Source organism: Alligator mississippiensis, chromosome 1 (genome assembly GCF_030867095.1).
Source record: "Alligator mississippiensis isolate rAllMis1 chromosome 1, rAllMis1, whole genome shotgun sequence".
Taxonomy (NCBI): domain Eukaryota; kingdom Metazoa; phylum Chordata; order Crocodylia; family Alligatoridae; genus Alligator; species Alligator mississippiensis.
Window position 1 is genome coordinate 374,959,011 of NC_081824.1, and position 23,845 is coordinate 374,982,855.

Here is a 23,845-nt window from a genome sequence, read left to right on the forward strand (position 1 = left end):
TAAGCATTGTGTAAGGCCCCCCATCGCCAAAACCCTTCCCTACCCCACACCCCTCCCCACCATTAGACTTACCTGTAGGGAGCTGGCTGCCCAGCTGTGTTCCTGCCCATGTGCAGCTGTGCACATGCACAGGGGTAGCACTCACGCCCACAGCTCACAGGTCTCCTAGGTACTGGCTTTATGACTTTTCAACTTTACCACTGAAGTCAACAGGAAAAGAAAAAAAAATCCCATTACTTTCATTCATTATTATTTATACTACTGCTACTTGAGGAAACAGCCTTACTATGCTCTCTGCTCCAAGGACTCAGCATTGGGAAGTAGGGCATGGGGAGCGAGGCTGGGATGGGGTCTAAGCCACGAGCAGAGAAGACAAGATGATGGCAGCCAGTGACCTGTGAGTTCCATCTGGTGTGGGTAGGTTCAGTTTAGAAGGGGGCAGCTGGGGGCTGGGAACATGAGGTGAAGACCCTGAGGGAGAAGGACAAACAGTGCCTGAGTAAGCATACAGCAAAACAGGGCAGAGCCAGGTCAGCCAGAGTTGAGCCAGAGCCTGCTCCTGCAGCTGCTGCTCCCACTGGCAGCAGCCTCCAGCTGGATCTTCCCTCCAGCCCCTCCCCACAGTGCAGGCCACATGGCAGGAGAGGAGGAGGCTCCATCTGCTCTTGCCACCTACGTGGGATATGGGGCTACCCCCAGAACCCTGTAGGAGTTGGGCTGGCCCTTCTGGGCCCCATTCTCCCTCCAGCTCTGCCCTGGCATGGGGCCCTGCCTCTCCCCAGGCACCAAGCAGCTGATCAGCACCTGAGAAGGAGCCTGTGGGAAGGCACGCACACGTGGCAGCTTGCAGCAGCTGCGGGACTGTGCTGGAGTGGCTTTTGGAGCTGTTGCTGCAGAGCTTCCAGTCATGTGGGTGCCCCGGGTGGTGGCTGCAGGTCCCACCTCATGTCTCTGGGTCCAGAGCAGTGGCCGTGCCCAGCCTATGTATGGACCGGCTTACACCACCAGGTGTCACTCTTGCCTGCCAATTGTGGCTGTGACCTGTACTGCCTCCAGTTGCCTCAGCCTGGGCTGGCACAGGTGCCACCAGACTGTCTATGTTGAGGAGGAAGGCATGTGTGTTTGTGGTTGTTTAAGTCCTTCTAAAGTCAGGAATCAGACAGTTCTAGGCTGGCACTACCCCTGCCTCTCCCAACAGCCCCAAGCAGGATCCCTTGCAGTCTGGAATACTACCCACCTGCAAGGGGAAACTAAACATTTCCTGAGGGAACCCAGGCATCCAGAGGCCCCTGATTGTCAGGGATCCCTGGGACCAGGTCCCACCAGCCCATGCATTAATCCATCTATAGTTGCCAGACACTGTAAGAATCCCTCTCAGCATCCCAGATTTACCTATTTTGTGTGCTCTTTGTCCAGGCTGTTCCACTATGCTCCACATATGACCAATTGTCTGTCAGCATTTTTCAGATGTTTGACAAGGTGCAGCATGCTCAAGGGTGCAATAGATCATGACACAGCCAAGGGTGGTCCTGTAAACCAAACTGGGGACACGTCTATACAAGATGTTTACTGTGCAATTGACAAATTAGCTGTGCAATAAACATTGTGCAGCTGCACGTGCACCTCTATTAGGCTGGAGTAGATTCGTTAACTCCGCAGCAGCATAGTATTGTATGTCTTGTATGTACAAACAGAATAGCACTTGTATGTACAAGTACTACCCTGCTGCAGAGTTAATGAATCTACTCCAACCTAATAGAGGTGCACAACATTTATTGTGCAGCTAATTAGTCAACTGCACAGTAAAACACTGCACAATTAAAAATTCCTCATGCAAGTACTATCCTGTTACAGATGAGATGAGAGGCTGCATACCAGCTATGAACTGACTGCCCAGAGGAATTTTCCATCTATTGACTTCTCTGTGGAATCCTATGAAATATGAACTTCCATTTCTACCTAGGAGAACTTTTATAATCTTTTCTCCAATGCCTGATGAAGGGTGTTTGTGCCCAAAATCTTGCAAATAAAGATTTTTTCTGCAAAAATCTTGTTGGTTTAATACAAGGGTAAGCAACGTTTTTTGGCCGGAGTGCCAAAACACCACACAATACCTACCTTGGAAGGTGCCAGAGCGCTGGCATGCCAAAAAAACAAAACGAAGGCAGGGGCTACATGTCAGTATGCCCTGCTTGTGCCCCTTTCCCCCCACCCAAAGCCCCTGCCCCCCCAGCCCTGCTCGTGCCCCAGCCCCCCAGCCCAAGCTACATGGCTATCAGGATCTACCCGGAACCTGAAGTGGCTGCAAACAGCTGCTGTCTCCTCACCCCAGCCCCGTTCCCAGCCCCAGTTGCCTCCCAGCCCCAGACCTGGCCCTGGGCTCCGGGGAGGCAGCAGATACCAGTGATGCTCCCCACTGTGCTGCCCTTGCCACTGCTTCTGCAGAGCAATGTTGGAACCCAGTGCAGCAGGGCACAGTGGGAGGCACAGACAGCTGCCTGTTGCTCTGAGCTCCCCACTGCCTTGGCCACACTTCCCCTGCAGGTGGGGGCAGCAGCGAGGGGCACAACCCTGCATGCTGCCCACGCTGCTCCTGTGGGGAAGTGTGACCCGGTAGCACGGAACTTGCAGCAAGGCAGCTTCCCTGTGCAGCCCCTCTGTGTGCTTCTGCTCCAGGTATCTGCTGCCTGGACCAGCTGCAGCCAGGTGGCTACAAACAGCTGCTGCCCTCCCAGCCCTGGCCCTGGTTGTCTCCCAGCCCCAGGTTCCGGGAAGGCAGCAGATGCCTGTGCTGCATCCATTGGGGCCAGGGCCAGGGCCAGGGCCGGGGCCGGGGCCGGGGCCGGGGCTGGGGCTGAGTCCAGGGCAGGGAAGCAGCAGCTGTTTGCAGCCTCCCAGCTGCAGCTGGCCCCAGCTCTGGGGTAGCTGCTGCCAGCCATGGTGTCCAGGCTTCTCCCAGAAGGGTTTGCAGCCTCCCAGCTACCTGCTGGGAGCAGCCCGGGCTCCCGGCTGGCAGCAGCTACCCCATGTCAGGGCCAGCTGCAGATGGGAGGCTGCAAACAGCTGCTGCCTCTCCGCCCCTGCTCCAACCCCAACATGTGCTGAGGAAAATGGCCTCACATGCCATGCTCGGCACACATGTTAGGGGTTGCTGATCCCTGGTCTAATAAAAGATATCATCTCTACTACAAATTCTGATATCCCATTACAGAGGGTTTTACTCTTTAGCAGCACATATAAAGATGCCAGCCCTGCTGACTGGGGCACAAGGGTGCTTCAGTGGTGGGGCTGCCTGCTGACTAGCCTTCACTGAAGTATCTTATGCCCCAGCCAGCCACTCTGCAGCACATTGATCTGGGGGGATCAGCCTAGGCTAGCAGCCATCTCCAGAATAATAAACTCCAGAGTTTATCCGTGTGCTCTAATAGCATGGTAGATGTTCTGTAGATGTATTAAATTGGAAATAAGCATGTACAAAGGTTGAAAAATATTTGTATATGGTCACATTTGGCAGAGTGACAGGCACACAAAACAGGTAAGTAAATGAGTCACATCTAGGATTTTGGAGAAGGTTAAACTTGATCATAAAAATGGTACCATGGTGACTACCCCACCTAACTGTCCCTAGTGGTCATAAAAGGTACAGGAGGATTCCACTCACTATGACATCATAGTAATCCTGCCCTAATATCTCTTTTATCATGTCAAAGTCTAGCCTTTCAACTGGAGAAGCAATGCTTACACCAAAGGTGAACTTGGTCATTGCTCTTAAAGTGTTTTTGTAAACTTTAACAGTACATGCATCTATGCTCAGAGGGGAATATCCCTAGCATGTACTAACTCCAGTGAAGTCAATAGAGCTGTTTAAGTGAACAGCACCAGAACCAGTGGTAAGTGGCTTATTTCCAGCCCCTGCTAAAAGGCAGAAGTTTCTCCATTTCACTTAGAAGCAGTAGAGATGGTCCGATGGATCTTCTCTTGCTTTCCAGAGAAGGAACATTTAAAGCAGGAGATTCCTCAGTATCTTATAGATGGCACTTAGTACTTGCTGGGTGGAAGTGGAGGTTACATTTTCCCTATGAATATACTCAGTACAAACAAGGGTTCAAATTCCAACACTGCAAGTTTCTGGGAAATTTGCAGTGCTGGAAAGTGAGGTACATACTGGCATTCCAGACCTCTTGCTTGGAGCAGAAAAGTAAATTCAAAAGTTAGCTCACCAGCCAGGGTCCAATTGGGAGCTGTTTCTTAGCTCCCCTGCCCCATGGCAGACAGACTGGTTCCAGCTGGTAGAGGTGGCAGGACTCAAACCAGGTGTCCTTGAGACAGTTGGAGCCAGATGGTTTCCTCTAATCACCTTATTGGTGGAAACAGGTTAGGGAGGGGCATCATTGGGGTCCATGGGGAATGCCCGCTATCTCTTGTGCATACCAGGTGTGACCCACAAGAACAGCCCAGCCTAGACCTACAACAAGCAGAACAAATACCCAGATAAGCAACAGGGGCCAGGGCAGTACTGAGAGTAGGGGGCCAGTGCACACATCTTCAGGAGGCCTCAAATGCCTCTACACAAATGCTCGTAGTATGGGGAACAAGCAGGAGGAACTTACCCTCCTGGTAGCTGGCACCAACCCAGACATAGTGGGGCTCACAGAAACGTAATGGGACCCAATGCACTATTGGGTGGTGAATATCAAGGGCTATAGGCTGTACAGGAGGGATAGGACAGGGAGGAAAGGTGGGGGTGTGGCGCTCTATGTCAAGGAGGAATACACATCCTCAACGAGTAGCACTGGTTCAGAGGAGGGGCACACTGAAGTGCTCTGCGTTAGAATACAAGGAAGTCAAGGGGAAAGGGACTTAACAGTGGGGGTCTACTACAGACCACCCAACCAAGGGGAAGAGCTAGACCGGGAATTCTTAAGTCAGCTCATGGAGGTAGTTAGGTCAAAGGACGTGGTCATCATGGGTGACCTGAACTTTCCAGACATCTGCTGGGAAGAGCAGTCAGCCAGGTCTGACCACTCACATAGGTTCCTAGCCGAGATACAGGGCCTCCATCTAACCCTGGAGGTGAACAGCCCCACCAGGGGAGACACCTTGTTGGCCCTGGTCCTGGCCACAGGCAACGACCTGGTCAGGGGTCTGCAGATGCTTGACCACCTGGGCGAAAGCAATCATCGCCTGCTGGAAATCATCATCCAGCACAAGGTGGAAAAGGCCTGCAGCAAGGCAGCAGCTCTGGACTTCAGGAGGGCGGACTTCAATGAGGTAAGGAGAATAGTATGGGAGGCACTGAGGTCTTGGAGGGGAAAGGAGACGGGGGTCCAAGAAGAGTGGTCGTTCCTCAAGGAGATGATCATCCAAGCCCAAAGGGAGGTAATCCCAACACGGATCAAAGGGAGCAAGAGGGTGCAAAAGCCCCCATGGCTCACCAAAAGCATACAGGAATGTCTCCTGTCTAAAAGGGAGGCGCATACCCAATGGAAGGGAGGGGCCATCACCAGGAAGGACTATATCTCCATTGCTCAGGGCTGCAGGGGGGCAGTTAGAAAGACCTAGGCGGAGATGGAACTGGGACTAGGTACCTGGATCAAGGACAACAAGAAGTCCTTTTTTAAATACATAGCGGGTAAAAAGAAGGTACCGGGTAATGTGGGGCCTCTGCAAGACACGCTAGGAAATCTGGTCATCACACCAGATGACAAGTCTAATCTATTTAACAATTTCTTTGCCTCCATTTTCTTGAGCAGGGACCGGGTCACACCCCCCCCCCTCCACCAGGACCTCTGTAGGTCCTGGGGGAGGCGTGCCCAGACCTAGGGTCAGTGAGGATCTAGCCAGGGAACTTCTGGAGGGACTGGACATATTTAAATCAGCTGGTCCTGACGATCTCCACCCCAGAGTGCTGAGGGAATTAGTGGAGGTCATTGTGGGACCCCTGGCATGGCTTTACGAGCACTCGTGGTACTCTGGTGTGGTGCCAGAGGACTGGAAAAGGGCCAATGTGGTTCCCATTTTCAAAAAAAGGAGAAAGAAGGACCCAGGAAACTATAGACCAGTTAGTCTTACCTAGATCCTCGGTAAGCTTTTTGAGAGAATTATCCTGGCGCATGTCCACAAGGGCCATCAGGGGAGGTTATTCTTAGGGGCAACCAACATGGGTTCATTAGAGGCAGGTCCTGTCAGACCAACCTGGTGGCCTTCTATGACCAGGTCACAAAATCCTTAGACGCAGGTGTAGCAGTGGACGTAGTCTTTCTGGACTTCAGGAAGGCCTTCAACACTGACTCTCACCCCATTCTCATTAAAAAAACTAGGGGACTGTGGCATCGATACCTACACAGTCAAATGGGTCACTAACTGGCTGGAGGGCCGAACCAAGAGAGTGGTGGTGGACAGGTCATTTTCGACCTAGAGGGATGTGGGCAGTGGGGTTCCGCAGGGCTCAGTCCTCAGGCCTGCACTGTTCAACATTTTCATCAGTGACTTGGACGAGGGGGTAAAAAGCACCTCAACTTGGACGAGGGGGAAGTGGGCACACTAGAAGGGAGGAATAGGCTGTAATCAGACCTAGACAGGTTACAAGGGTGGGTGGATGAGAACAGAATGGGGTTCAACACTGACAAGTGCAAGGTGCTGCACCTGGGGACAAACAACCAGCAGCATACCTACAGGCTGGGGAACTCCCTTCTTGTCAGTGCAGAAGCAGAAAAGGATTTTGGAGTCATTACTGATGACAAAATGAACATGGGCCGACAGTGTGGGGATGCGGTTAGGAAGGTCAACCACATCTTGTCATGCATCCACAGATACATCTCAAGCAGGTTCAAGGAGGTGATCCTCCCCCTGTGTGTGACACTGGTCAGGCTGCAATTCAAGTACTGCATCCAGTTCTGGGTGCCGCACTTCAGGAGGGATGTGGACAACATGGAGAGGGTCCAGAGGAGGGCCCCTCGCATGATCAGGGGCAGCAGGGCAGGCCCTACGAGGAGAGGTTAAGGGATCTGAACCTGTTCAGCCTCCACAAAAGAAGGCTGAGGGGGGACCTAGTGGCTGTTTACAAACTAGTCAGAGGGGACCAGCAGGCATTGGGGAGTCCCTGTTCCCCCAAGCACTCCCAGGAGTGACAAGAAATAAGTCACAAGCTGGCAGAGGGTAGATTTAGACTAGATATCAGGAGGCGCTACTTCATTGTCAGGGCGGCTAGGATCTGGTCCCAACTTCCAAGAGAAGTGGTGCTGGCTCCTACCCTGGGGGTCTTTAAGAGGAGGCTAGATGAACACCTTGCTGGGGTCGTTTGACCCCAGTACTCTTTCCTGCCATGGAAGGGGGTCAGACTTGATGATCTGTCAAGGTCCCTTCTGACCCTACAACTATGAAACTGTGACCAAGTTTTTTTGTCAGGGATGGGAGACAGGGTCAGCATAGCTCAGCCTGTCCTGGACACCCAGAATGGGGCTGACTCCAAGAGAATGGCTTCTCTCCTCTCTGCTCCTGCTCAATCCCTTGCACAGCTTTAGGTGACCCAGGTCTACCACATAAACAGTCCAGGGACTTTCTCAAAGTGTTCAAGTGGATATAAGAATTACCCTCATCCTCAAGCATGGGTAGGAATATCCTTTCAAGCGTCCCTGAAAGCTCACTACTGGGTAAACTGTGCTCTCCTTCCTTTTTGAAGAGTAGGAAAGGGAGTGGAGGACTGGAAAACTGGGGATCCTGGTGACCCCCCCAAAAATGAACAGGCATTCAAGATGGCATTAGGAAACTTCTGAGAACTTCCTCCATTCTTGTGCAGTGAGAGGCATTTTTGCCAGCACATGTGTAACACATATGTGGCCTCACTATCTTCTGAAGAAGTGACATTTGCATGGCCCTCTAGAGCAGTACATCTTGGTGTTAACAGATCACCTCTTTCAAAATTGTTTTAGGCTGCTTGACAACTTAGGAAAATGTCACAGCATCAGTTACACTTTTCAATGATTTCATCATGCCACTATGAATATATGCCCTTGCTTACACCAGAGGTGAGTTTCATCATTGCTTTTAAAGGCTAAGTATGCAATCAAAAAGGCTGAGGCTGAATCGATTCAATCTTTTTAGGTTTTTTTAAACTGCATAGATTGAACCAATAAGCAAGTGAGCTGACATTCACTTTTCAAACAGAAAAGGCAGCAAGACCCCATGCAGTGGCCCATACTAAAAGTCAGGGGGGTTCTACAGCACATGTCCCAGACTGCTGACCACTGCAGAGAGCTGGAGCCCTCTGATTCCCCAAGCCACATCCCCTCCTCAGCCTCCCCACTGGCTAAGCAAGGGGTGTGGGAGAAAAAAACCCACATGTCTTGCCTGGCAAGGAATCCCCAGCTGGGAGCAGCCTAGGTGGGAGAGGGAGGGGAAGTTGAAACTGGGGGCTTTACTCTGTCCTACCTCAGCTGGGAACAGCGCTGTACTTTTTTAGATATGCCCCCTTCTCAGCCTTCTAACCAGCTGAGGCAGTAGGGGAGGGAAGTCTGCACATGGGCTTGGCTCTGCCCCCAGAGCAGGGAGCTAGGAGCCATGCCCCCTCCTCAGCCTGGGGCTGGCTGAGGGGAGGGGGGCAAGGGATGCCTGCAGCAGGGACTTAGTTCTGACCCCTGAGTTGGAAGCCAAAAGTCATACCCATTCCTCAGCCTCCAGGCTGGATGCGGGGAAAGCCCAGAGCAGGGCTTGGATCTCTTCCCTGCTAGAGCTGTGAGCAGTACTGGAATCCCCTAGTCATTCTCCCTTCTCAGCTTCTGGGCCAGCTGAGAGGGTGATGTGGCTCCCAGCTTGTGGGGGCAGAGCCAAGTCCTGATGCGGGCTTCTGCCCTCCCCCCCCCCCCCAATCAGCTGGCTCAGCGGCTGAAAAAAGGATGTGATGGGGACTCCATCCATGATCCTGACCTTGGGGAATGGAACCAAGCCCAGATACAGGTCTATCCCTTATCACAGCCAGCCAGATAACTGAGAAGGAGGCATGGTTCCTGGCAAGCCAAGCCCTTGTGTGGGTTTTTCCTCTCCCTCCTTCTTCCCATCCTGTCTCCCCTCAGCCAGTCCCAAGGCTGAGAAGAGGGCATGGGTCTCAGCTCCCAGCTCTAGGGGAAGAGTCAAGACCCCACTGCAGACTCCGACTCCCTTCCCCAGGCTGGTAGCTGAGGGTTCCCTCCCCACTACTCCAACCAGCAGCACCTGGATGGGGGTCTGGTGCTGGGCCAGAGGGGACAGTTTCCCTCACCCCTCCTCAGCCACCTGGAATGATACTGTTTTAGCTAGGAAGTAGAGGGGTGGGGCAGATCCTTCTGTTGGAGCAGACAGCACAGCCCAGGCCTGAAAAGCATCATGGGATGCTGGGGGACTGTGAGTAAACTTAAACTGGGAGGGGATCTGTGACAGAAGTTCCATAAACCAGTTTGACCTAGATCAGTTAAGTCTGATACTACATTCAACCAGGTTTATCTTAAACCAATGTTGACCATTTTGAAAGTGGTTTAAGTGCATTGAACTTTTGTTCTACTACAGGTGTAAACTGGTTTCTGATCATTTAAACTGGTTTATATTTAACTACTGTCCCTAGCCAAAGTGTTTCTGTAAATGTTTACACTAAATGCTAAATTCATCTATATTCAGAGGGGCATATTCCTAGCAGGTACAAACTTCAGTGAAGTCAGTAGAACTCCTATAGAGTTAGTCTGATTTATAACAAATGAAGATATGCCCCTCTGTTTTAACACATTAATTATTTATTCTCAGTGTATAAAATTTACCATTTAGAATTCATGTTTTTTCACACAACAATGAACTATGCATCTGGGTTCAGAGATTAACTTTCATATTTTAGAAAAAAAATCAAATTGTAGCTCTTATGAGGTAGTTTTACACCATGCCTGTGTAGCTCCTATTCATTCTCCAAGGATTGCTCTCTTATAAATTGCACAAGTTTTTCACCTGCATCCCCTGAATTCAAGGAAATTACTCCTGATTTACAGTGGTGTAACACAGATAAGATATATTCCATGAAAATCCAAGTGAAGGTGGCCAAATCTCCTAACCCTTCTACTAATAAATGAAAACCTTGACACAGTTGAAAGCTGCAGAACACCAAACGTTTGAGATGCAAATGCCCTAGAGTAAAATGGTCTTTATGTAGCACCCCAGATCAAATAATAATTTGTCATTAAACAACTTCATTCACCATTAAAATTGCCCAGAAGCTGCAGTCTCCTCATTAACTGCATTTTTGGCTATTCCTGTGAAGTTCCAATTTATTCATAGAATTTTAGCTTTTTACTAAAAGTTTAAAAGTGCAGTGACAGAGCACTTAATACATTCTACTGCAGTTTAGGAGGTGTGACTTCAAGCCCTGGTCTGCACTTTTGCTCAGTTGGCTCATCTTTAAAAAGGTTCCTGATCACCAGAACTAGTTAGCTAAAAGTGGTCAAATGTGATGCTAGCCATTTCACTCTATTGGTGTGTTTAGCTATTTAAAAAAAGTTTGCCTTAACTATGATGACCTTCTGTGCTGATAGGCTCAGCAAGACCTTGCCCAGTAAATCAGTTTTTATCTAAAATGATTATAGATTGGAAATACACTGCTAGGAAGCCCTTTTATGCTATATTCTGTGAGGAAATAATGGAAGGATCTTGCTTTGTGGAGAAACAGTACTGTCAGGAAATGAGAAGAAAAAAGTGGATAGGGACCTATGATGCATACAATTGGTCTTTCAGGAAGAGAAGTCTGACAGCCTCTTGACATTTCTCAGAAGTCTCACAAGATATATAGATAGAGTCAAATCAGTAGATGAAATCTGGGATCAGATCATAAAGAACAAATTCACAGAGCACATGAAGTAAAGAAAAGCTCTTGAACAGTACATCAAAAAGTTGGAACCTAATCTTCTTGTTCATTGAGCATTTCAGTGATTTATGTTTAAATCATAGTTTCCAGAATTATTGTTCACATTCTGGTACTATGTTCTGTGGCTACTTCTGCTGTGCTTTGGGTAAACCTATTGTATATTATTATGTACCTACCCAACCCCCCCAACCTAATCTTTTGTGATTTCTTCCCCACCCAATAATCATTGATCATGGGATAGATAGATAGATAGATAGATAGATAGATAGATAGATAGATAGATAGATACTGATCAATATATATTTATATATTGACATCTATATCTCTATATTTTCATCTCTATCTAGAGAGAGACAGAGACAGAGAGATAGAGTAGAGGTGTATATTCATCAGTATATATCTATATAGATGTGTGTGTGACAGGCAGCCAACCTGGGGCCAGGTCTCATGTCAGCCTACCCACCTGTATAGGCCAGTCTGCTCTGTCTTTCCTGCCATGACTTCATGTTTTAGTTGATACTATAAGCAGGAGGCTGCCCATTCACTGCCCCGATGCCAGAGGGCACTATCCATGGCTCTTAACCTTCCCTACACCATGGCCCATGCCTCACATCCAGAATATTATTATTGCTTTCCAGCTTCAGGCTGGGCCAGATTCAGTCCATTATTGGGCCTCTTCCACACTCATACTCACTCTGCCCCGCTCTCACAGGAGCTTCTTGCACTTTGCCCCCTCTCACAAGGGCCTCTTGCACTCCACCCCTTGCTGAGCCACGTACAACCTGCCCTGCTCCCTTGAGGCCCTCAGGCTTGCCTACTAAGTCTCTGATACAGCACATTCAGCATCTTTGGTTTGTTCATGCTCCCCTACTCTATGTGATGATACCTTGTGCTAAACACTGGGCTGATTCTGCCCTTAGCCCTTCACCAGGAGACTTACTTTTGTCCTCACTCATGGGGTTGGCCCAGGTACTGCCCTTCAAACCACCCTTGCACCCTTCAAACACCCCTGGTGCAGCCCTTCAGGCCACCCTCAGCAACCCTACTCTGTACCCCACATGCTCAGTCCTTCAAGTTCCTCTCATCTCACCCTACTCTGAGCGGGCCCCTGTACCACCACTGCCTCCTCTGGGGCCTGCAGGGTCTGACAACCCTGTGGGGCTCGGGTTCCTCTCCAGGCATGCCTGGCCCTTCTCACTCTCTCCCCAGCTCATAAATACCCACTAGTGTGTGGGGGCAGGGGTTAAGGCACCCCTACCCACCTTTCACAGGGGAGGTAACTGGTCTGGCATTTCTTGGGAACTGCCTCACCACAAGGAGTCCCACCAGGCCTTCCTTCCCCAGCAGGGTGCAGTTTCAGGTCATGCCCAGAACCAGGAGCCTCCAACTATTGCCATAGCTCCTGCCCTTACCTCCAAGATATTCCAAGAGCAGTAGCTTGGCTGTCTGATGTTACTGTCTTGGTGGCTGGCAGCCAACTGCTGCCTCTGCCTGACTTGCCCAAGTTTGGAAAGGGCCACCTTAATCAAGCACCTGCCAGCTGCCTGACTGCAGCCCTTAAAGTGGGAGGCACCCAAATGTGCACTGCTATTATATCTATCGATCAATCGATAGATACGCACATACACATATGTGTGTGTGTGTGTGTGTATAGTCTGTATACATATATTTTCTGTATATATAAAATATACAGATACACTCACTTATTTATTCATTGATATATCTTTAATGTGACCAGAACACAAAAGAGCCTGTAGAAGGCTTTGTATCTGACTCCAAAAGCACATTATTTAAATAGGCAGTCAGCCAAACAATCAGGGAAATTAAAATGGAGTTTCTATATTAGAGCATTTTAAAAATTAGACCAGTGGGAGTATTATTTGTTTACTTTAGTTAGTATTTGTAAGCTTTTGGAAGTAATTTAAAAGAAAGGAAGATTAGTGACTGGAATGCTAAGCTAGGGATGGAGTCAAAGGCATGGGTTTGTATGGAAGATAGCAAGAGGAGAAAAACTAGAAGGTGTGGTAGTATGAACTACACTGCTGGAGCACAAAAGAGGCGAGAAGAGAGTGGTAAGAAAAGACAGTGGATAAGCAGGTGAGAGAACAACAGTACAAAACTTAAAAGAGGAGGCAAGATTAGTTACATAGTTTGGAGTTACCTATTACTTAATACTCAGAATTGAATCCACTTTTTGTGCAGTTGTAGTAGTCAGGTTTGTTAGACAACAACACACACACAAAAAAATTAAAAAGACACAATTACACTGCAAATATTGATATTGATTGAAGCATTGGCACAGGTGTTAATTTAATTAAATGTTTTGGGGGTTTATCAAGCCTTTTTTAAACTTGTATCAATTGTCAATAGGCTAATAACAATCACTTCAGAATTTAAGGTATCAACATGGTGAGTATGAGCTCTGATTTTCATATGTTACAACATTATATTGTTTTATGATTTTAATGGAAATGTATGGCCTGCAACCAATAAAAAGGGTTGCTTTTATTTTAATCATCACATCCTTATTCATAAATATTAAGATTGTTAGCCTCCTGTTAACACTGTTTATGATTTTTAAATGTGTGGCAAAAATGGAATGAAATAATTCACCCTACCTTTACCACTTTAAAACTGGTAGACAAACTGCATTACTATCACAAGGACACATAATCACAGATGCCTGTTTAAAGCAGTAGAAGTGCTTTATTGGCAGTCTGGGGGGAAAAAAAAAGGTTATATTTCTTAGACACTGTTTTTTTTCCCTTATACTGTAACACCAGATAACAATCAAACGGAGGCTACACTATCACTCATCTGTGGTAGTAAAACAAACGTAATTTTTCTGGTCACCCACCTGACAATATATTTACTAGAATTTGCTAGAATCTTATCAACATTATGGAAATCCTGTTTGCTAATATGTTATAAATGGAGTTGGCAATACTGGTCACTCCTATTTCTCCAAACTGAAGTACTCCCAAGATAGTACTCTTATTAACAATGATAACATAACTTCCAGGGACTGAAATTTAGACCCTATTTTAAACACATTTACTGAATATATATATATATATATATATATATATATATATATATATATATATATATAATGAAAAGTTATTCTCTGTCCCAAACTGCAAGAATTTACTTATAGAAGAAATACTATTTTGATATTTATATATTTTTATTTTTAATACATATATAAAAGCCTTTGAATAATTGAACTCTTTTGAAATGTCCAGTCATTTTCTGCAGACCTCTGAAAAAACGAAAAAAAAATATTTTTTTTGTGATTTTTTTTTCCTACTCTTTGGCCCATAGGGCTTCTTGACACATACTCCAGGGGTGGGTAGGTGGTGCTTTAATTAGACTGTCTCTGAGAGTAGTTAAAATGCCTGCAGTGTTTTGTGTATTCAGCGTCCTGTGTTTTAAAATAGTGGTGGAAGTGCTTTAACTAAAATTCATTTGACAAGCTTTAGCTAAAGCACCCCACCACCATTCTGAAGTGCAGGTCACTGAATACATGAGATTCAGAGGCTGCTGCAGTGTGCTTATTAGCTGACTTGATTAATTGAATCTCCTCCAATGTGCTGTAATTATAGTGCATCAGAGCAGCATCCCTGTATGTGTACAGGCACCAATAGTGACTAATTTCTGGATTCTAATCTTAACAAAAAGAGGCGATCTGTGTCAGTCAATGACTCACCAATTAAGAGTGATGGTATGAATTTGATTTAACTTCTTAAAAAAAATGAATTAGTGAAAGCGTGTTTAGTTAATAAGAATACAGACTTTGCATCCCACCACCCCTCCCTAGTTTGGTGTTTAACTTTTCCTTTTGAACAATAGAGGAGGGGTCATGTTTCTTTGAGTTGGGGAAGATGGAGAGCACTTTGTTTTATAAAACAACATATCCCTAAATTAATCTATTGCACCTACTTGGCATCTAAGTGAATTAAGATACCTAGGCACACCATTTTTCTTATCTAAAATATAGCAACTAGATGATCATTGATTTTTGTCAGATACAAAGTCCCTTATGTAAAGTATGTCACATATGCCTTGTGTTAAGGAGGTTTCCAGTTTCTGACAATTTTCTATTATAAGAATTCAGAAATAAAAGGTAGATATGCATTGTAACCCATGCTGGTATAATGTGGAAGCCTATCTGACAAGTATTATGACTGAAAGGGAAAGAAATGCATGGTGTCCTAGATGTAGAATGGATGTTAGCAGTGTAAATGTGCTGATATAACTGACCCACATACAAGTTTTTGTAAAAATTATATATTGAATAAGGGTAGTTTGCTCATTTTGTCAAATGAATCCCACTTTCTATGTACTTCCTTCTCTTTTTGTTTTAAGTTCATACTCCTCTGTTTTAATCATACTAGAAACAGAAACGTGTGGGGTGCCTATGACAGCACCCAAGTTACTAAAATGATGTCTGACTAATCCAGATCACAGTGCACAGGTTTTACAGGGTGCAGACAGACAGACATACTTAACTTGTTCCAAGAATGTCACTGTTTGAGAACAAGCTCACATTTGTCACAGAAATATCCATAGGTCCACTGTTAAGGGTTCTAAGTAGAACTGTCATCTTTTAGAGATGTCCTTGCTTCCAAAAAGCCACCAGGGGTGTACAGTATCCAGACTAAGCCTACCAATGCTCAGAGTTTTCCCACCATTCCACTGTAAGGCGAGGAAGACCTGGATTGGCTGGACATCAAGAAAGAGGAAAACTTCATGGCCCACAATTGCAATTTGCTCCCCCCTTTCAAAAACAAGCAAACAGACAAAAAAAGACTGATTGAGTTTCACAAGGAACATAATTGCACTTTACCAAAAATCTAATTGGTGGTACCCTGACAGGGGATACACAGATGTATTTGTGGGGGGTAGCCTGGACCCCCATGATAGGAGATGGACCATTTGGAGTAGCAATGGGAATGGAGGGATTACCTGGTGCTGGGAGAACTGGGGGCAGGGGAAGGAAGTTATGTGTGCCCCCTGCTTGTGGTTCCTTGGGGTCTTCTAAAATTTGCAGTTTTTCAACCCCTACCCTGGAGAGCTGCTTGCCAATTTTATCTCCCTGCTACAGACTCTGCCCTCCACAGTTTGCAGGCTCATTTGGGGTAGGAGTGGGGTGGAGGGATTGCCATGTGCAGTGCTGAGATCATGAGGCAGCTAACAGCACATTTTACTGCCCCAGTATGGAATTGACAGGCATTCTGAGTTCCCATTGTCTCGTGGCTCTGTTTCTGGAGCAATAGCTAGGTGTTAAAAGCCAACCTACTTCACAGTTCTTTCATGCTGACAGCCACCACGACCTCCACTGTTACTGGTTCAGTGACTGGATCCCATAAGGATCTCTCAACTGCCACTTACAGCTGTAAAAATGACTCCTAACACTCTTCCCTTATATCCTTTCCCCCACCCTCTATGCTGTCTACAGGGGAAAGCAGTTCCCTGCCCCCAGCTTCTAGATTGAAGCACAAAGCTGTTACTGAAAAGGAAATTTTCACTGGACAGTTAGCAGAGATTCTCACCTTTTATTATTGAGGATGGGGTCAGGAAGACCCAGGATCCAGTTCTGAAACTTCTTTACAAACCTCAGCCAGACACTCCAGGATATTTGGCAATTACAACTACCCCTCCATCTTGTTGTTTGTTACCTCCAGCTGCACCTTCCCCCTCTCCTCCCCCAGGACTTTAGGCCTTCTGGAGCATGGTATCATCATATGTAATGGGGAGCAAAGGGAATCATGTACTATCCATCCTGGGAGTCAGAAAGTGGAATGAAAGGGAGATCATGATGAGACCACCAATTTGTGAGAGTTTGTCATGTTATATGTAAAAAACTGGATGCTCACAATCAATGTCTGGTTCTCTGCTACTTTTCCAAGGCATCCCCTGTTGCCTCCAACCTGAGGAAAACCCAAAACCGCAGCATGCCCCTAAGGGGCCCTGGAGCCCTAAGGACAGCCAGACACTGGAAACAGGTAGTACAGAGCAGAGTAGAGTTTCTTTCAGCACTATTTTCAGCAACCCAAGAGCACAACACCACCACAGGTGCATGGAGAGAACTCTGTACCTCCCTGTTCCAGATGGTAAATGACCAGTTGATAGATGTATCAGAATGAGCAACAGAGTCAGTTCTGGAGAGGATTTGTGAGGCAATGCAGGAAACTATTAATGCCTACTGCAGACAACATGGCTACCAACACAGCTACCAAATACATCCTTGAAACATGGAAGATGCTGAATTGTAGCTTATTTAGGATTTAAACTTCATTTCTGAACAAGAAAGATTTTTCTATCTCCCTGCCTGCTTGCCATCTGACACCACCAGGAAAGGAATCCTGCCTTATCTGCACATCAAAGAGCAACTCACAAAGGCACCGTCATGAACCCAGAGGAACAGATTTCCACCTTCTGCTTCCTCTGTGCAAAAATGAAGTTTGTTTTCTATCTATGGGGACTTTTTACCATCTTTAATTTTCCCTGAGCCTGAGAAAGGTCACATGTGCCCAAAATCTTGCAGAAAAAGATTTTTTTTTTTTTTAGATAAATTAGTTGGTCTAATAAAAGTTATCATCTCTAAACCAAGAGTTCTAGAGTTTTGAATTTCTTTACTGCAGACAAGGTCCTTTGGGTAAATCCAATATCTTTTATTAGACCAACTCAAATAGTTGGAAAAAATTCTTCTTAGCAAGCTTTCAGGCACAAACACCCTTCATCAGGCTGAGGAAGAGTCTGAAGATGGTCTGTGCTCTTCCTGGATGGAGTGGTAAAGCAGCCAGAGGCCAATGCTTATGCAAGAAAGCCAGTCAGTTGAAATGTAAATTGAAGTGGTCAGTAGGTGAGAGATAGGTGGGAGGGATGTGGGGAGGGAGAATGAATGTAGCTGTAGTCAAAGGGTGGGAGACAGGAGGGTGTGGCAGGAGACTGGGAATGAGAATAGCTGGTATAAAGTGAAGGGTTTACCTGGAGAGTCACATGTTAGGCAGTTTGTAATGTGCCATAAATCCAGTGTCTATATTTAGTCCATGAGCTTTGTGTTCAGTAGATTGATGAAGTGGAGTACTGGAAGATCTGACAGAAGCCATGAGGATGCTGCCACAGACACTCCTGGAATCTCTGTGTCACCTCCTACCAGTGTTATACCTTGGCAGCACTGGGGCCATCCTATCCTACCCAAAGCTGTGGGTATCAGAGCTGCCCTGTGGCAGCCCAATGCTATGGGCATCATTAAGGTACCTTCCTTACCCCAGCTGCCCTAATATTCAGTCAGCACTGCCAGCGGTAACCTTCCTTTTCTGCACAGCCTACCTATGTGGGGAATGAAGGAGAAATGCATCCTCACCAGTTCTTGGTCCCAGGATCTGCTACGCTGACTTACCAATGGGTCTATACATGCACTCATTTCCATGATCAGGAGGGGCCAATACACTTCTCCTGGTCTGGAGCAAGGGCAACCAGTCTTTACAACTGATGGCTACTAAATCCCAAGGGACTGTTTTTGTGGGGTTTTTTTGTTTTTTTCATGAGAACATGGGTCCATGGGTTATGCTGCAGCTACACTGTGCCAGCCACCTACATCTAGATTGCACATCTGGGGCACCTCTGGCCACAGCAGTAACAGCTTCTTGCTCGTTTGAGGTCTAGAAAATGTCTTTGTCACTCCACTCCAATATGTGCCCTCCTTCCTTCCAAGACAAAAATGTCTTTGGCGTGTGGTTGGTGTCTGTGAGCCCCATTCAGTTTGTTCAATAGTAGAATGAGGAAATGATAGACTCTGGTACAAGCAAAATGTTGGGCCCCCAGTAAAATGACACAAAATGGACAAAAACATGCAGAGTAATAACATATAAACACAAATATATAAACAGTAAAATAATATTTTATTTCTTTTCCAGTGACTACTACTACCAGAATTACATACTTCTCACCTTCCTCTCTGCAAATTCATCAACAAGCTGCTCTAAGTTTCCTAGCCCTTTCCTTTTCAAAGGCAGTATTGCTATTCCACCAAGCCTTTCTTGTCTCATTGTACTGCACAGATAATTCTTAATTATTTTGAGTTTTGAGAAAGAATATTCAGCATGTAATATTGTTACAGGGATAGTTAAAAACACTACAATTGCTGTAAAGACTTCAGGAAAACATGACAACAAATCACCATTATCAACAATCAGTAATTTAGCCAAATTTTCTGCTGTAAGTAACTTCAATTTTTTTTTTTGACATGCTCTAAATGGAAGTAATTGCCAGGCAAGATGACAGAAAAGTCCCCGTTGTATTGTTTCATTAACTTTCCTATTTCTTCAAACAGTGCTTCATCAGTTGCTGACACAACTTTGTAATGATTGCATGCAAACTACAAAAACAATTTGACAGCTGGGCTAAAATTATAACCAAACAGTCACAGAACACATTCATTTTGAAATATCTCTCAGCATTGTTCATTTTTTTTCCTCATGTAATTCATCAAAATATTTTTTTTTCACATTCTTTTCATGCTTCAATTCAAACTTAACCTACCCACTTTTCCTAAATTTTGATAGTACTTTGTTTGGCTTTGAAAATATTTTGCAACAATATGAGGGATTCTGTTTCATTGTGAAGTGATGTTGTAGCTTTGTCTAAACATACGTTGTTAGATTATAGGCACTAGAGAAGGAACTTAGGCTCTCTTTACATGTGCTCTGGGGGTGTGACGGCACTTGAATTAGAGCAGCTCTCAACTTCCCTGCTCCATGACAGTTCTATGAGCTTTAGTTAAAGCACCCCCATCCATTTTGAAGCACAGGGATGCTGAATACATGAGATGCAGAGGCTGCTGGAGCGTATTAATTGGTCTGCTCTGATTAATCAAGTCTGCTCCAATGCACTGTAAGTATAGTGTGTTGGAGCAGATGTCCCGCACATCTACAGGAACCTTTAGTGTTTCCAGAATTTTTGTTTGGAACAAAACAAGAAATATAAAATCAAAATTTCTTACGATTTTTTTTTAGGTGCAAGACTTCCTTACATTTGTCAACCTTTTCCCTCAGGAGAATTGTTCTGGACACTTCTTTCATTATATCAGTGTAACAGAATATCAACTCAGTGAGTGATTAATTTCTTGATGATCAGCATGTTAGACATACTCTCTCCAAAATAATGTTACTAACAGGCTCTGAGACAGAAGTTAATTCAGACAACATGGCCTGTCACTTTATACTATGTCCCAAGGAAGTGTAAACTCTTTCAATCATCTCATAAAAATGTTTTATTACAAGTATTCCTTGAATCTATACTATTACGCGTACTGCGTGCCATCTCCATTAGTAAGTATGAAGCCTCACTGCGATAGATGACATTGTTTGGAGAGGGAGTTGGGTAAGAGAACTGTGTTCACCGATGTGTGTGCATGGGTGAGTTGCTGCCTGCCAGCCAGGCTTACATGCAGTATTACCCTTCAGGCCATTATGGTACCGAATGTTCTAGCATGGCATAAGCATGTCGAACCCTGGGCTCTTGAACCCTACTATATACAAACCACGCCATTTGTGCCCTTCTGTATTGTCAGTTAGTTCATCATTCGATGCGACGAGGACAAGAAGTCAAGTATGATATGCGACAAAAATACAGAGGTGGAACGAGAGGATATGACAGCAATGTACAGCTGCTTATTGTGGTCCAGATCTGAACATAACATTGGGAACTTGGCAGAATGTCAACAGGCACAAGAGGAAATGATTGCCTATAACCCCATATAGCAGTGAGAAAAGCAACCAGGATCCACAAACGAAACACCAGCAATGTAAAACCACACTTAATAAATGAACACTGAGCCTTAAGAACACAGCAACAATGACAGCGATGGGAACGACAACATGCAGAAAACCCAACAGCCTATGCAGAGCAGAATGTATTGTATCAGTGCCACCGACATGCAAGACAATTGAAGGGGGAATGTGAACAAAATGCATCCTATCGACATCAGCGACATTCAAGACAGCCAGCAGAGGAGTGTCAACAGGAGCAGCAGCGAACTGCAAAGGCAATGAGACAACATTGTGCTCAGCTTGATGAGGCAACATAACATCAGCAGTGACAGCAAGCTGCAGAAGCCAGACAACATAGGTATAGAGTGCAAAATGAATCAACTCACATTCTGCAGTGGGAGCAGCAAGCTGCACATGAATGCGTCCTCTTCACCCATCTTAGTGATCAGGAGCAACTGGAAATATGACAAAAAAAATGCCATGCGAGGCAACAAGAAGTCATCGAGTTGAAAAGAGGAGTGCTCACTTTAGAAACTGTGAGGGTCTCATGCACACAGCTGAAATACTTGCCGGGCATCATGAAGTTGATGCTGTGGCCCTTGCAGGACATATGCCATGCAATCATTGCGGTGCATATCTTTGAGCACAGGAGCACACATGAACTTCAATTCGTTGTTGTTAGGACAGGTGGCCCTGACTTTATGGAAGATACCTCCTTTAGGGACCCCACAGTACAAACTATATACACTCTGGGCAGATGCAGGGCCTGAGGGGCAGACCTTGATAAAATTCTCCAGACACCTGAACAATGCACTTGCACTGGCATCCCTAGAGGTGAAAAAGACTATGCCACCTGGGGGTGGCTGGAGCCCCTCCGTGGTTATCCAGGGGTGACTGTATCATTGTATTGGTCCACTTCAGCCCAACACAGGTGAAACACCAAGGTATGCCTCAATTTAAATCCATGACCCTCAGCATGATGTTGAGGAGGAAATCATTCACCTTGGCTAGATGCGACTTCCCCTTCAAACAACAGTCAGGCAGCAACAGGCTCTTCAGGTCCTACTGCAGAAACTACGGTCCATTCTGAGACATGTAACCCATATATACAGGATTTCTTGGCTGTGAATGAAATTCTGGAACAGGAGGTGGAGCAGATGACTTTTGTCATTAATGCAAATGCCAGCCCCTCGAAAGAACATGCTCAATGTTACAATCGACCTGAGGGGTTGCAGGAAGTAGCAGTATTTTTTGTGATGCTTACTGCTGCAGAGATGTTATCCGTCATCTACGTGGAGGAGGCCTGCAGTGAGCCAATGAAACAAACCATGCATATGATGTGCTCTATTTTGTGCTGCTATTTCCTGATGGAAAGGATGGATGGAACCTGTCATTACACCACAAAGGCAAAAGAGTAGGCCAGAATGTGTCTGTGTGAGAATTGTATACCTTCCATCTCCATCAACATGACAGTGAAACAAAATCCCTCTTCCTTGCAGCACAACTATTCCAGGAATATTGCTGCATGGTTTTTGCAAAGATGGAAAATGAAAGGTTAAAATACTTGGAGCAACACCAGGGAAAGATCCATGCTGAACTGTACAAAAGTCTATGTGATGCTGTTACAAGTCAGGATCACACAGGTAATATTGGCCAGTGTGTTATCTTACCTTCTTCTTTTACCGGTGGCCCTCACAATATGTATCATCATTATCAAGATGCCACGGCCATTGTCCATGCGCATGGAAAGCCTGACCTCTTCATCACAATGACCTGTAATCCAGAATGGCCAGAAATCTAGCAAAACCTGCTTCCTGGACAGGAAGTCAAAGACCAGCCAGACTTGACAGCTTGAGTGTTCCGAAAATACTTGTGGTGCCTAACCGATGATTTGCGAAAAACTGGGATTTTTGGGAAGCCAGTTGCTAACCTTGATGTCATCAAATTCCAGAAATGTGGGCTGCCACATGCCAATATTTTGGTGCTACTTGATGCACAGTTCAAGTTAAGGATAGCAGAATAAATCAATGCAGCAGTATGCGCAGAAATTCCAGAGAATGAGGAGTTATGTGAGATAGTTTTGTGCTGCATGATACATAATGAGTGTGGACCAGGGCATGAAAATGCTCCTTGCATGAAAAATGGCGGCTGCAGCAAGCACTTTCTGAAACTGTTTGTTGAAACTATGATTTAAGAAGATAATGCAACCCACCCAAGATATCATCGAAGATCACCAGCATCTGGTGAAAGGACAGAAAAAAATTGACAATCGGACAATGGACAATTCATGGGTAGTTCCATACAATCCACATCTGTCCCTCAAGTACAGGTGCCATATCAATGTGGAATTGTGCAATTCAGTAAAGGCCTGCAAGTACCTGTTCAAATACATATACAAGGGTGTCATGGGCGGGGTCCTCAGCATGTTGAAGAAATGTGATTATTTTTTATTATATTGTGGACATTGTCAACTCTTTCTTCTGCATTTGTGGACCACTTTTATGTGTAGATAGCATTCTCAAGAATAGTGATAACAAAATTACAAAATTTAAAGAAACTATCCCCATCACAAATTTTCATTTATAAGAAGAAAATATGCTTATGAAATGTGGGGTGAGGCACCAATGAATTCAAGCTTAATGATGAGTTCAGACAAGGTGCTTTCTTGTCATGTATGATGTGCACTTGATCAAGCCACTTGGAGCTTGATCTGCAACATGAGCTAATTGGAAGCAAGTCAATTGTTAAGGGGGCTTGGCCTTCATATTGGTAGGGGGAAAAAAACCATCATAAAGCTTGGGATCCCAGTGAAGCTTCAATGAAATATATCAACAAACCCAGAAAATATTTACCACTGAACATGGGTGGATCTAGGATATTGAAAAGGGGGGCAAGGGTACTGAATCAGAGGCATAGACCCTAGGCAGAGTGGGAGGAAGGTGGATGGAGAATATTGTGCCCACCATAAGAGAGAGGGGATATATAGTCTTTTACTTGTCAGGCTCTCAGGATCTCAATACTCCAGAGGTTACTGCGTCACGTGAGGCTGCTATATCTTGGGGATGCCGGCTTCAGTAGCCCCATGATACAGGTTTCCCAGGGGGAACCCAGCCCTAGTGATATCATGGGAAAATGTGGATTTTGGGTTCCTTTTTTAAATCTCAAAATTGTTTGTTTTTGTTTTTTTTTT